Source organism: Pituophis catenifer, unplaced genomic scaffold, assembly GCF_029215685.1.
Source record: "Pituophis catenifer annectens isolate HBS135680 unplaced genomic scaffold, rPitCat1.0.hap2 SCAF_1, whole genome shotgun sequence".
Taxonomy (NCBI): Eukaryota; Metazoa; Chordata; class Lepidosauria; order Squamata; family Colubridae; genus Pituophis; species Pituophis catenifer.
Genome location: NW_027256881.1, coordinates 135,755,764 through 135,772,184, shown reverse-complemented (window position 1 = coordinate 135,772,184; position 16,421 = coordinate 135,755,764).

Here is a 16,421-nt window from a genome sequence, read left to right as displayed (position 1 = left end):
TCACTCCCATTTTGTGCTCCAGTGGGTGGTGAGAATCAAAATATAAATACTGATCTCTCCAGGAAAGCCAGACTGTTTTCCTTAATATCTTCCCTTGTGAACTTAATGCATCTGTCCTCAGTGTTGATGTGTTTGGTGAAGGCCAGAGACAGGATGTGCTGCTAGTTCTTCTTGTTTGGTTATACAGATACAGTCTGTTATGTTCAAATCTGAAACATTTTGTTTTACATCAATGAGGAGTTATGTTGATTTTTAGTGAATTTGACTTCTGGAAAGATGGCAAAGCAAATAAGCAAAGACAACCAGTTGCTTTGAAATCCTAACCCCAGGACTTTGGTCCCTTAACATGTGGACTTCACCATTTTCAATATATGCAGTATTGGAAATTGAAAAGAAATTCCAGGATTATTACTTAGAGTACCACTTTTTAAACTATCATGTAGAGCTGTGATGACGAACCTATGGCATGTGAGCCGTCGCCCCAGTTCAGCTCCACCGTGCATGCGTGTGCACTTCCCACCGGCCAGCTGATTTTCAGGTCTCTGCTGCACAGAGGGGGCGGGGGTGGGGTGCATGAGGGATACATGCGCACATGCGCATGGGGTGGGGGCTGCATGCTCATGCGTGGGGTTGCACGTGCATGCACGGAGGGCGGGGGAACGCTGAGTGTCATGTATGCATGCATGGGGGGGGCGGGGGAAGCGTGGGGGAGTCACGCGGGCATGCGCAGGGGCAGGGGAAGATTGCGCACATATGTACAAGGGTGATAGACTGCCGGGGGGTCGCACGCACATTGCATTATGGGTGTGGATGCGCACATGCTTTCGGCACACGACGACAAAAAAGTTAGCCATCACTGACGTAGAGCGTTAGAAATAATATACTTTAAAAATGCATTCAATTTGGCAATTGGTGTAGCCTTTGGAAATCTGCTATATTTCTCTTACACTGACTTCAACACAGACATGCCCCTCCCTGCCATAAATGAACACAGAAATAAATAGAATCCCCAGGAAATTTAGTTTTAGTTCTTATCTTATCAGCCTGATTTAACTTTACAGAAAGCAATCTATTATGTGCTGCTAGCTGCAGAGTCAGAGCAGGTAAAAATGAACCATTTTCACTAACGTATATCCCAGCGATTTTCTTGGCCTGTGCTATGATTATTTCCAAGGACCAACTTTTCCAGAAATTGATTAATATTTAGAATTCAAATAAAAATTTAATATAGTTTCTTCCAGATCATAGCTTTGAGAGATCATAACTAATCTTAGAAGAATTATAGGGATTAGACACAAGATTAATATTGATTTAAAAAATCTATTTAGTGCTTACAGGATTAATAGTAAAAGTCAATGTGAAGAAAATCCTTGGAAATATAATTTCCTAGAAATGCCTCCTTTACTTTTTCTCAAAATAAATCTGAAAGAAGACATTGGCCAACCATTGTAACTTGGGTCATTAAATAAATGGTTATAAATGGAGGACTGCCTATAGCCACTGTGCAGAGGAAGCAGCATAGCTGCTTCGTAAAAAAATGGAGGACTCTTTCACTACAGGAAGGAGGAGAAAATTCCAGGAGGTGTGAGGAGGGGCCTCCTTCCAATGGAAAACAGTACATCCAGAAAAAATAGAGTAGTCTTAGTGTTAATTAATAAGTTCATCTTCCCAAAACTCACATGAGCTTCGCATGGGATGCACTAACTGATTTCCGGTCAGCCCTGAATTTTGCATGAGCTCAGGACAGGACCAAAAAAAAAAAAAAGAATCCATATTTGACAGGAACTGGTGGCAGCTTCAAAGATATCTAATTTACAAGGAAGCCCTTGCTAAAAAGCTCCTTCAAAAACATCAAAGTAGAATCTTGTTTGCCTTCTCAGAAAGGTGACCGAACAGCGCCAACGCCAAATACATTGTTAAATTGAACAACTCCTCTGAATATAAAAGAAATATTTAATAGTTGTTTTCCTTTAAGACAGTACTCACTTCATCTATCCCTTCTTTTGTGCAGAGATAAGTCCTACATTTACCCCCCTTTTCTTCTTTGCAAAATTCTTGAGGGAAAGATCCATTGGCTTCCATGTGATTTGCCCGTAGATATATCATAGGATTTTGATTTACGTGGCAAGGTGTGTCATACATCCCATAGCATGATATCACAGTCATTGTTTGGCTATATTGAAAACTTTACTGTGTCACTCCAGGTGGCAGACTTGTGCTATTTTTTCTCTCTCAGACTTCTAAATGTTTCTGTTTTATGCACAAGATAATTCTTGGGGTGGCACATTGAACAAAGTAGAAGTGTAGTTAAGTTGAATAATAAATTCAGATCTAGAAAAAAAAACTTCAATAAACACATTTATGTTGAATGGGATAGTAAGTAACTCACTCCATCCCAAAAGGTAAGAATCACTGTTTCCTTATATATCAATGTCCTATTATCTACGATTTTGCTATTATTGACATGGCCTTGGTTTTGCATTCTTCTGAGCTCATCTCCTAACAAATGCTCCTTGAGATTGTACTTTGATTCTTTTTCCTATAAAAGCAGATAGTTATAGCTGTGCAAGTCTTATAGACTAGCATCTCAATATTTATTACTTCTCCAAATATCATGTGTGTTGACTGGGAAATTACTCAGTGGCCGTAATTTTGGTTTTGTATCCCCCAGAAATGACTGAATTACAAACATCTGTCTGTAATGCTTGTTCTTGGCATGGTGACATCAGGGTCACCCACCATGGGAAACTTGAAGTCTGGAGGCAGAATTGTTGAGAGGTTGGGAAAGCTAGGTTCATCACTCATTCTTTTCCTTCCTCCCTCCCTCCCACTGTCTCTCCTTGAGGTGTTCATGTATATATTATATAGCATTATGGACACATGCATCTGCATATGCTTTCTGGTTCTTAATCACAACTTATGGACCATGGAGTTGAAAGGCCTTAGATGAATCAGGATACAGTGCTATGCGGTATATACAATGTTGGGGCCCAGGGATCTGAACCAGGGAAATGAGTTTAATGATCACGATATATACAATGTTCATATGTATGGATATTACTTCTGTCAGTGATAGCATTGAGGCAATCAAAATTAGAGGTTTGTTTCATTGCCACTTCCTCTCTATTACAATTAAAAATTACCCAGAATGAGAAATTACCACTGAACCTGCAAGTTCACAAAAACTGGGGTCTCACAAAACTATAATTTTTAATGTGAGATCAGTACATTAAAACACAGAGGAGTCACATTAATAGCAATAGCATAGCATTTAGAGGGTGATTGGGACATTGATCCTGCAGAGGTGCTCAAAGGCCTGGGACTCCTCCCACTGTGGTGAGAGAACAGTGGAGACCAGCTGTTCTTTCCACATGGTTCTACCATCTCCTTTACCATCTTTATTATAGAACTTTATTGGACCCCACCTGGATTCCAGTTCCATTTGGTCTTCTTAGTGGATGTATTTGGCAGCTAAGCTAACTGCACTGCGAGATGCCCCCCTCTCGCAGACGTGGCCCTCCACATTATTGAGGGCCTACCTCAAGGACGGGTTTTGGGACCCGGAGAGATAGCATGTTTCAAAGCGGGAATTGAGGGGTTTTTTAATTAGGGCTTTTAATAATTTTTTAAGAGGAACTGGGAGGGTGACCAAGGAGGATGGGGGAGGGTAATCCACCAAGGTTGGGGCCGAGCCCGACACAGGGTAACGGTTTGGAGGGTGCTGGACGAGGGATTGGGGAGGGGATGGCGGGCTATCTTAATGAGGGATGTACCATCAGCACGGTGGATGGGAGGGGCAGATATGGCGGGAGCAGGGGACCATATCATGTGTCGGGGGTGCACACTCGCTACTTGAGAGCAATTGCGCGCCCCGGTCCCCAAGGCTCCTCTCGGATACTAGGTGGCACAGTTACTCAGGACCTGGGCATCCGGCTGATGCTGTGCAACGCCAGGTCCGTGGTAAATAAGGCCCCCCTCATTTACAATCTTATTCAAGAGGGGGGAGTGGACCTTGCGGGTATTACGGAGACCTGGTTGGGCCCGGAGGGAGGGGTCCCTCTAGTTGAGATGTGCCCACCAGGCTTCAGAGCATTCCATCAGCCGAGGGCCCAGGGGAGGGGCGGGGGGATGGCGGTTATTATTAAAGAAGGTCTCGGTCCGAGGGAGACCACTGTGCCACAGATTGCCAGATGTGAGTCCTTCTTTGTGAGATGGGGTCATGGGGTTCAGATGGGCTTGTTGTTTACGTACCTGGCTCCCTGCCGCGTGGCAACAGCCCTGCCTGAGCTACTTGATGTGATAGCCACGGTGGCAGTTGATACACCCAGACTTATGGTCATGGGTGATTTCAACTTGCCGTCCATTGGTGAGACGTCGGAGATGACTTGGGATATCATGGCTTCCATGACGGCCATGGACCTGACCCAGTTAGTTCATGGCCCACTCATAGGGGGGGACACACACTGGACTTGATTTTTGTCTCTGGCCAGTGGTTGAGTGGTCTTGTTATAGGGGATATAGACATGAAACCCTTGTCATGGTCAGATCACTCACTCCTTCGTCTGGACCTTTTAACCACGACACCCCGCCACAGGGAGGCGGAGCCAATTAGATGGGTCCGTCCCAGGCGCCTGATGGATCCTGATAGGTTCCAGATGGAGCTTGGGCCATTTCCTGAGGATCTGGTACACGACTCGGCTGAAGACCTGGTGGCTGCCTGGGATCGGGCGGCTGGTGGGGCCTTGGATCGAGTCGTGCCTTTGCGGCCTCTGACCCGGTGCCGATCCCTCAAGGCTCCCTGGTTTACCGAGGAGCTGAGGGAGATGAAGCGCTGGAAAAGATGCCTGGAGAGTAGTTGGAGGGCCAGTCTTGCTGAATCTGACCGAACACTGGTAAGGTCGCATATTAAGACCTACCTAGTGATGATAAAGGCAGCAAAGTTTAATTACTTTTCCGCTCTTATTGCATCATCAGAGAATCGTCCAGCTGCCCTGTTCAGGGTGACCCACTCCCTGCTCCACCCGGAAGCGCGGGAGGACCCCCTGGAAGGCAGGGCCGAGGATTTCGGACAATATCTGTATGACAAAATCACTCAGATCCAGGGGGATTTGGACTCTGACTGGGTAGATTCGGGCAGAGTGGCGAGGAATAGTCTTGAGAATGTTATCTGGGAAGAGTTTGACTCTGTTACCCCTGATGACGTGGACAGGATTCTGGGGAGACTTAGTGCGGCCACATGTTTACTGGATTCGTGTCCCTCCTGGTTAGTACTGGCTTCCCGAGAGGTTACACGAGGCTGGCTCCAGGGAATTATTAACGCTTCGTTGAGTGAGGGTTACTTCCCCACGGCCTTGAAAGAGGCAGTGGTGAGGCCTCTCCTCAAGAAGCCTTCCCTGGACCCGGCAGTGTTAGCCAACTATCGTCCTGTCTCCAACCTTCGCTTCGTGGCGAAGGTTGTTGAGAGTGTGGTCACGCGACAGTTTCTGCAGTACCTGGAGGAAACGTCTTATCTAGATCCATTCCAGTCGGGTTTCAGGCCCGGGCACAGCATGGAAACGGCATTGGTCGCATTGGTCGATGATCTCTGGAGGGCTCGGGACAGGGGTTATTCCTCTGTTCTGGCCCTGTTAGACCTCTCAGCGGCTTTTGATACCATCGACCATAGTATCATGCTGCACCGGTTGGAAGAGTTGGGGATAGGGGGCACCGTGCTACGGTGGTTCTCCACCTTTCTCTCAGACCAGTCGCAGTTCGTGTTGGCAGGGGGGCAGAGATCGACCTCGAGGCCTCTTATATGTGGAGTGCCTCAGGGGTCGGTCCTCTCGCCCCTTCTGTTCAACATTTATGTGAAGCCGCTGGGTGAGATCATCCGTGGCTTTGGGCTGAAGTATCATCAGAACGCTGATGACACCCAGCTGTACATCTCCACCCCAGGCCACCCCAACGATGCCCTTGAAGTGATGTCCCAGTGCCTGGAGGCTGTGCGGATCTGGATGGGGAGGAACAGGTTCAAGCTCAACCCTTCCAAGAGTGAGTGGCTGTGGTTCCCGGCATCCCGATATAGTCGGTTGACTCCATCACTGACTATCACAGGCGAGTCTTTGGCCCCCGCAGAGAGGACACGCAATCTGGGAGTCCTCCTGGATACGCAGCTGTCCTTGGAGGAACATCTGACGGCTGTAGCCAGGGGGACCTTCTGTCAGGTTCGCCTGATTCACCAGTTGCGGCCCTTTCTTGATCAGGATTCCCTATGCACAGTCACTCACGCCCTCGTCACCTCGCGCCTGGACTACTGCAACGCTCTCTACATGGGGCTCCCCTTGAGGAGCACCCAGAGGCTCCAACTGGTCCAGAACGCGGCTGCGCAGGTAATCACGGGAGCCGCCTGGCGCTCCCACATAACACCACTCCTGCGTGAGCTGCACTGGCTCTCAGTGGTCTTCCGGGTGCGCTTCAAGGTGTTGGTTACCACCTTTAAAGTGCTCCATGGCATAGGACCTAGTTATCTTTGAGACCACCTGCTGCTACCGATGACCTCCCACCGACCTGTGCGCTCCCACAGAGAGGGCCTCCTCAGGGTGCCATCAGCCAAACAATGTAGGCTGGTGACCCCCAGGGGGAGGGCCTTCTCTGTGGGGGCACCTACCCTCTGGAATCAGCTGCCCCCAGAGATAAGGAGAATCCAAGACCTCGGTGCCTTCCGCCGTGCCCTTAAAACTTTCTCTTTTCAGCAAGCCGGGCTGGCTTAACATATTTTTTAACATATTTTTAATTTTTAATTGGTTTGTTATCTTAAATTGGGGCCAAATTAATATATATCCTTTTAATTGTTTTTTAATGTTTGTATTGTATGTTTTTAATCTGGCTGTACACCGCCCTGAGTTTCTCGAGAGAAGGTGCAGTATATAAATTTGAAATAAAATTTTAAAAAAATAAAAAAAATATACACAGTGCTTTACAGCCCTCTCCAAGCATATTGCTTGGAGTCAGCATATTGCCCCCAAAAATCTGGGTCCTCATTTTACCCACCTTGGAAGGATGGAAGGCTAAATACCTTGAGCCTGGTGAGATTTGAACTGCTAAATTACAGGCAGCCAGCAGAAGTAGCCTGCAGTAGTGCACTCTAACCACTGCGCCACCGTGGCGTTTAATTTAAATTAAATCAAAATTTAATTTTTGTTCTATTTTTACTTAGTCTTGGCTGGTTGCCCATCAAATAGCATGTATGCCCTTGATCTACTGCAAGTGATCTTTCTGTGATACAGTAATAGAGCTTCAAGGAAAGAATAGCATAATTTTGTAGATGCACTGATTTTAGACACAGTACTCTTTGTTCTTACCTGGAAATTAGCTCCCCATACGGGAACTCAGTGCAGACATAGAGAGGCTGGGGTTCTTAATATGCAAGTGCAACTCCAGTGCATCTGATTTTGGAGACTCTTGAAATAGTAAGAGATTCAAGTCTGAATCTGATTTTATTCATTTCCAATAGCTCAACAAAATTAGCATATGGGATCCATGGAACTTCTGTTCCTGTTAAATTTATTTACATTGCTATCTGTAATCATTCTTTTCTATAGCAGGGAAATTCTGCCATACATGTAGCATATTTCTTTCTGATATTTATAGCATGAGCATTCTATTAATATAACTGAATATATTTGTTTAAACCTCCAGGGAAGCATCTAACCATCTGCTGAGAATAATGCAATAATTTTCCATTAAACAAATATTTGCTCCTTTCTTACATTTAATTCCATATTCAGGGCCCACATATGAGAAGAAAAGTGGAATTTGGCAGGAATTGAAAGAAAGGAGGTATATTAGCACAACATAAAAAGAAGGAAACACTCTGAACTATGACAACCTATCCCTACTCCAAGTCTCCAATGATGTACTTCTCGCCACTGTAACTGAGCTTCCATCTTGCTGCTAATCGTCCTCTTCTCTTTCCTTCTAGTAGATAGCTGGAGAGACCGTGTTTCTCTTTCTAGCATGTTCCTCTTACAATTCAGGGCTGCAACTGGAAAGACACATATGTGTGATGTAACTATAAACATTAATCATATCTTTAAATAAATTTGCTTAAAACATGTTTAGATTACCATTATCCTAGGATTATATTAGGCTAGACTTCATTACAGTCACAGTCAGAAAAAAAAAGTATATGATTAAGCAGTACATAACCATTAACCATTAAGACTCATAGTAGGTGGAGTTTACATGCCACATAACAAAACTCAGCAGCACTTAAAGAAAACATGTCTGTGTTGCTTAATAGGTGATGTAAGTAAAATGAGTAAGAATACCCTGGGAATTTTGAGAAAAGGAGGAAAATCAATTGCAAAGGCATGTTCCTGTAGAACTGGCTGCATAACAAAACACAGGCTGTAGGTTTTCTTAAATAACAGAATCATAAAATTTTGCACCTGCCTCATAAAGACACCACGGTTTGACCAGATTTTCTTGTACTTCCCTCCTAACTGTGTACTTGTGGTTAAAATGAGCCAAGGATAAAGCTCTTCTGAATTCATGTTGCCATCTCATGGTAGAAATCTAATTGAACTAGGCAAAACTGTAAATAACTTAAGAACAGCTGGAATGAACTGTGTATCTGGATTAAGATAAAAAAAACTTCATTGCTGAGGCTGACTTCTGTGCCCTTTGGGATACATAATCCTGATAGGCATTTTGGGCTCCGAAAGCTTGTGAAACCGCCCCTAGGTATTTAAAGGTTGAGACTTGTTGGGTGGTGAGCTGTTCTATTTGATGATATGGGATGTTTAGAAAATATGAGGATCTTAAACTTGGAATAGTACTATACAGCCTCATTGCAGTGAAATAGAAGACTATCCAAGCCTCTTTTACGTATATTCACTTTTCTTGGCAGTTAATCCACATTCAAAACAACAAAATAAAGCATCAATGCTAGCACAAAAGAAGAAAAGCTGTTGAAATCATTTAATGATTACAATAAAAGAAGTGCAAAAGATTCAGAGCTAGCTGCTAATTTTTAACCTGTCTTGTTGAAGAGTTGGAAACAGAGGAAGGATTGTGCTATAATGAAACGTCTGCAAGAAAATCACTACGCTCAGAGAGCACCAATGACCCCACAGCTATACATTATCCTATGAACATTATATTAAGACATGAAGTGAGGATCAAGGTGACTGTGAAGGGAATTTCCCGCTATGCAGGAAAATGCAAGGACTGACTCCTTTCAATTGCATTACTAATTACAATCTCTAAACCAGAGATGAGCAAGGTCCATTTCTAGGTCACCTGTGAAGGAGTCAACCAACCCAGTTAAAAAGGACAAGGTGACTGTAAAAGCTAGTCTTCCTTGCCACCAGCCCGTCTCGCAGAACAGGTGCCAAGCCCCAGAACCAGACAGAAAGGGACGATCCCACAACAGACCTGTCTGACCAACTGGAACTAAGCAAGTTCTTGTCCCCAACTCTGTTGCCACAAGCCCTTTCCTCCCAGTGTCAAGGGATTGCCTGAACTGGAGGCCCCAACAATCTGGGTCCTTATTTTACCCACCTCAGAAGGATGGAAGGCTGAGTCAACCTTGAGCTGGTGAGATTTGAACTGGCAAATTGCAGTCAGCCAGCAGTCAGCAGAAGTAGCCTGCAGTACTGCACTCTTAACCACTGCGTCACCGTCTAGTCATTAGACAGTTTCTCTCCCTCTCTCCCTCCCTCCATCTCCATTAGTTAGTGGCACTAAATTTGGGGGGTCATATATATCTCCATCTGATTCTTTTGTGAGTGGAATCTGATCAAGCACAAGAATACATTAATTAAATTGCTATCCTGGCAAATAAAACTCCACAGAAGTGCAGTTTGAAATTTAACTGGTATGGTATTCCTGATAGAAGTTCCAGCCAAAAAATCAGTGCCCTTGTCTTTAATTTCCATGTTCTGTGCAGAATATATTACCACCTGACTTGCTCAGCGCCATATGGGACAGCCAATAGATAATTCCACAGCAGATAAACATTGAAAAAGCACATCTTGACCGAGAATATTAAAAAGCAAGCACCCAAGTCTTCAAAGTTGCCAATGTTGAGCCACGTGCATCATATGTGCAGGAACAAAACTGTCCCCAGTCCTTGCGTCTATTAGAAGTGCCCTCCTGATTTCCTTGAAGACTTTCACCTTTTTGTTTCTGCACTTCTGCAGATGGGCCTTTCCTGATCCTATATTAGGAAAATGGTGCCAATCCATAAATTCAAAAAACCAAACCCCTTCTTCAAGAATGGCAATAACAATAATAAAAAGCATAAAATCCCAACTGTACATTAACTTTGGAGATGCCCTAAGAAAGTTCAGCAGCAGGCCATGTATTTAGGCCATAGGTAGTCCTCCATTTACAACCATTCATTTAACAACCATTCAAAGTTACAACAGCACAGAAAAAACTGACTTGGAACCATTGCAGTGTTGCAAAGTCATGTGAACAAAATTTGGGCATTTGGCAACTGGCAGGTTTTTACGATGGTTGCAGCATTGCAGAGTCATATGACCTTCATTTGTGAACTTCCCAGGGGGCTTCCAGGTAAAATCAATGGGGGAAGGTGGACTCACTTAACAAACACTTAATTCATTTAATGACAGCAGCAGAAAGGTCATAAGTTCAGGGGCTTACTTAATGATTGCATTGCTTAGTGATGGAAGTTCCAGTACCAATTGTAGTCATTAGTTGAGGACTACCTGGATTTTTGCCTTGCCACTGCACTCTTATCATAATGGCTCAAAACAGGCCCAATGTTCACTATCCCAAGTGGAAGAGGTGAGGAATAAGGGGTTAGTTTACCAATCCAAGATATTTTGCTGCTTGAGTGGGCAACTGAAAGCAATTTTTAAAATTTATATCCCACCTTTATTAAATATTTTAATTTAGAATGCTAGAGTGAGTCCTGACTTTCTCTCACCCCCTTCCCCCAATTCTTAGAATTGCAATTTTATGAATATTTTCCTGGGATTAAGTTCCACTCAATTCAGGGATACATCTGAGTAGATCTAAATAGAATTGCTTTGTCCTCACTCATTTTTGCTCCTGGGCTGATACAACTATTCTGCTACCTCAAGGAGTAAGAGAACCCTCAGATTTAAATAAAAATCATTTATCCTTCAATTGGGTGTCACAGATACATCCATATAGTTTTCATGGCAACAGTACAGAAATGGCTTGCTGCTGTCTTCCGAAATTTCTCTTTCTATTTTTATTGCTCAGTCAAGCAAACAACTCTGGTATGATATCTCTCGTCCAATTCTGCTTGGTCTTCAGTCTAGAAAAGATCAGCCAGGTGTTGCCAGGTCCCCCTCTCCAAAAAAGGTGAGGATGGACAAGGAAAAAAAAAGATTTTAAAATGAGGGGAAAGTAAAAAGACACATGGCAAGGAGGGCAGTATGAAAAAAAATGAGGAAGAACCAAAGAAAAATAGACAAATAACAAAGGAAAGAGGAAAATTGCAAAGTCCCCAATGGAAAAAAACAGACAGAGCCAAAAATGGGAAGGAAAGAACAGGAAAAAAATGATTTCTTTGCTTTACATACCTTTTACTCTATTGTCAGCATCCTGATTTCTCAACAGCAGTCATACAAAAGGAGCACCCCAAGCAAAATGGCAGACACATGGGTTTCTTTCCACCCGGCTAGATGATAGGAAACTGACTGCACTAGGAAGAGTTACGCTATCACAAGGATGCAATGCAGGTAGTTCTCGAGATACGACTGTAATGGAGCCTGCTCATTAAGACTGCATGTTGCAACAGTCCTTAGGGGAGACATTCTCACTTGCCTGGTCTCCCCAATGAATCGGTAAATGCATGTGCTAGTCATTAAATGAAGTATGGGATGCCTCGGGTGCAGTGGTGGATTTCAAATTTTTTTGCTACCAGTTCTGTGGGTGTGGCTTGGTGGGCATGGCATGACTTGGTGGATGTGGCTTGGTGGGCATGGCAGGGGAAGGATACTGTAAAATCTCCATTCTCTCCCCAATCCAGGGGAAGGTTTCTGCAAAATCCCCATTTCCTCCCCATCAGCTGGGACTTGGGAGGCAGAGAATAAATGGGGGCAGGGCCAGTCAGAGGTGGTATTTACCAGTTCTCCAAACTAAATTTCCGCTACCGGTTTTCCAGAACTGGTCAGAACCTGCTGAAACCCAGTTCTGCTCGGGTGGGGTGGGGGGCCCTTAGAGCTGTAGGATGGGCTCAGGCCCGCCTGCCCGGCCCCCCTGTGTTCCCCACACCAGAAGACATCCCTTGTTCTGCTTCCTGGCCCTTGGGTCCCCACAGGCCTTTTCTCACTCCCACCAGGTTCTTACCATAGGCTTAATTCCCCCCCCCCCCCGACCAAACACCCTCCTCACTTGTCTTTGAAGTCCTCTGAGGTCTTCCAGATTGCTGCAATGGATTGTTTCTTTGTGTGATTGAATGGGGCGATTCCAGAAGCAGCCCCCATTTTATCCCACCCCCCAAAATGTGGCCTCATTCGGGTCACCGCTGTATGGCCAAGAGACAAACAGCTTTGATTTGCTGCCTTGATGAGGTCTACACAGCACTGTGCAGACCTTGTTAAGCAGCAACACAAAACAGTTTGAGACCTGCCATTTCCTCCCTGCCCAAAAATGGGTGGGAGAAAATGGTGGCTGGGTTGTGGTCACTGCTGCATGGGCCAGGGACACGTGGCCTGCCCTCTTTCCCCAACATGGAGCCCAGAAACTTCAAAAGGTAAGTGTGAAGGGTGTGTGAGGATCAGGCCCAAGTGCTGTGTGTCCTGGAGGGATGGGTGGGGTGAACAATCATAAATATGAACCAGTTACCAAGCATCTGAATTTTGATCACATGAACCATGGGGATGCTGGAAAGATCATAACCGAAAAACGGTCATAAGTTACTTTTTTCAGTGCTGTTGTAACTTTGAACAGTCACTAAACGAGTTGTCAAGGACTACTTGTACTGTGAAGTACTTTACAGCAAATGGGCAGAATGCAGCCCAAACATATTGCAATGGGTTTGACACCAGCCAAGAATAATGCTGTCTCCATCATTATCTGTCTCTTTCAAACTTCTATGGAAAAACGTTAAGTTGCATATATGTAGCTTGGAGAAGATTAAGAAAAGACTTGACAGCTGCTTTCAAATATGCAGGATAGTAGCAGAAAAAGGAGAAGATTTCCAAAGGGCTGGATTATAGTAAATGAGTTGAGACTGCAAAGCTGCTGGTTTTGGCAAATTTAGGAGAAACTTTCTAATGATAAAAATAGCATAAGAGTGGAATCCCAAAGAAGGTGGTGAGTTTTCCTTTGGTGGAATTCTTGAAGTAGGCTTGTATCTTTCATTGAGGAACTTGTATTGAGAGAATGTTAATTAGATGAATATAAAATCTTTTTGGTAGATACAGTAGGCAGGCAGGCAGGATGGCACATCATAACCTGATGATTTTGGCTCATGAAGGGCACTAGACAATAAGTTTGACCTGTGTTCATGCTTTCACATTATGCTCATGCAGACAAATGTTTTACAGGGATCTGTTGTCTTTTTTTGGGAGGGGGGGGGAACGGTCTTGTAGCTTTTGTGTTTAATAAATTTGATATAGAGTTCAAGAATGAGTTTAATTCATACCAAGAACAAATGGGTAGATTTCTGCAGATCAGTTTTCTTTTAAAGGAACAAAAACTTGCCATGTTGTTTATCTGGTCACTTGGTTACACTGTTCCACACTCCCATGTCTGCTGTTCTTACAAAGCAGTTATTTTGATTACAAAGTTTATAGTGCCCCGAGACTTCAAGCACTCCATCACAAATGGACTTTCTCTTTGTAAATATTGTGTGACATCATGCTTGCTCAATAGTTTTGGAAGGTAGATGAACTTACTTTTATCTTTCTGTTATTGGAATTGACAACTAAGAACTTGGTAAATGTTTGTCTCTGGTAATTTTTCTTTTCCAAATCAGGAGTTTTAAATTATTTTTTTTTCAGTTTTGATAAAAGTGATTGCTATATTATTGTGATGTCTGAATTTTCTATTTTGTTAGAAAATTCACCTATGAGGTAATACATACAACTCTGTTTTACACTATTATTATAAATTATATCTAATTGCTCTTTTGGGGAATAAATTTTAGAGTTGTTAGAAAGCTTTATAAAGAGCTTTATAAAGAGCAATTCAACACTAGGAAATGTCAAGAAGAGACAAAGGCAGTTTGGTATTTCAAATTATGCCCATGAATCTGAAAAGTAAATGTTCTTCAGATATTATTTTGAAATCCTAAATGAGTCTTGAGACAGTACAGCTTGTACTTATACTGCCATTTGTAATAGTTAGTGTACTCTCCTCATCTAATTGGTTTCCCTCAGGTGTTCAAAATGTCTTCTTTTGGCAGATCTATCTCCAGAAATTAACAAGAAAAGAGAACAGTGAGTAACCACCTTCTTTGTGTGAAAATCTGGGGCAAGAGTAGGTATAGAAGAGCAATCCTTCCTCTGCACCACACTTGACCTTCCTGTTTAAAAAGCCTTGAAATTTTGGAGGAAAGGAAATGGAGCAGAGAACACTGCAAGATTTGCCTCTTAAGAAAACCACAGGCTGTTTAAGAATTGCAGTCTTTGGGAGTTATAAAGGCTCTGAACTCCCTTTAAGATGGGGAAAATATGCACAGTGATAACAAGCTATAAATATATGAGATTTTAGATCCGGCCAACATTTGCATGGAGATATAGCGTGGAGTTTGTACAACATTTCTGGGTTTACCATCTCTTCCCTGCACTGCCTAAAATGCAGTGCCATATAAGGTTTTTTTTATTGTTATGAGAAATTTAATTGCAGTGGCATGTAGGTTAAGGAATCAGCCTTTTTTTTTTTTCATTTCAGATGTCCAGGCATAAGCAGGACCTAATAGAATGAACTTTCTTCTCACCAAGATGAGGTAATATTGCTGTAAGCCACCATAAAACATACATATCCATGGCAAGGAGATATCTCCTCTGAGACACAATAACTTTGGGTAAAGCGATTCATGTTATCTTACAACCACAGTTGAGTTTACAGTCAGAATTCAATAATGGATTGCTTCAAAAATACATCAGTCCTCTAACATGCTATTTGACATCTTTTCACATGCAATTAATGCAGCGCTGTGATGGATGCAGCACTACAAGGCTTGGAAGTTAATTTGATTAACCATTGGCTCATCTCCTCCTCCAGAAGAAATGCAGTGGTGACAGCTTTGGAACTGCAAAACCTATTGATGGAAACTCCTGTCTTGTTCTGCCTCCTAACTTTTGGCATTTCTCCCCTCCTGTTGTCAACATGCGGTGGCATCTTGCTACTATCCTTCCTCTTGGTTATTTTCCCAGCCCAACTCTTGCTCCCTGAAGAAATCAAGCTGATAAAGGAAGAATGAGGGCAATGGTGGAGTGATATGTGGCTGTCATTTGGGGTGCTTTTGGCGTGGTATGTGCTTGGAAGTGCTGGCCAGCTCAATAGGAGAATGAAGGGCAGCAGGGATGATTGTTGTACGTCGATATAAAACTGAAGGTTTGAGAAGGAAAGCTGGTAGCTTGATAGAATGGTATCATTAAATAAGAGACTCTTACATCTCCAAAACTGGAAACATCCCCTTAGAAGATTGCTAAACATGATATAAAGCCTGCTGTTTATTTATTATGCTGGTTGTTTTGACTTGATGTGCCAGTAGATGTCATTAGATTTGCTTGGTTTGACCTATTGTTTGGATGCTTTTCATGCAATTTCTTTCCTGACTAAAGCAAGAACTGGGAGGTCCTCATTCAAGTTGGCTCCAGTCTATACTTTATTAATAGAGAAGTAAGAGATTAATTGGCCTAAGTAAATATAAGAGTGAAACTGTTTCCTACTATACTTTCTTTTATCAGCTTGATAGTTTATAATGAAATAAACACTATACTTCAGACAATATTTAATTTTAATAGTTAGGCCCGCTTATCCATTTAAAACCACTATTTTAAAAGGCTGTCTGGGAAATTAGTACATGTAGTTATTGCTAAATGCTGGCCTCATTTAGTGGTAATTTGAAATCAGGATTTTTTCCCCCTCCTATTATTTTGCACAATAAAACTAGCAATGAGATCATCTCTCTCATTTGATTGTTCCACATTCAATGCCTTCATGTTTTCTATCACATTGATTTCAATAAATACAGGTTTCTGAAAATTTAAAACTTAATTTAAATTTCTCTTGGCTTCTGATATTAATATTTTTCTTTTTTTTCATATAAAAGGAAAGATGGCATAGCTGGTACTTGAGGGGCAATGCTATTAATACTTGATGAGGAATCTTTACTACAGTGCTGTTTTAGTTTTCAGGAACTTTTAATGAGAAAGCATGTTCTTACATGATATTAAATAGGCAAGACTTGAAAGCAGATGAAAAAG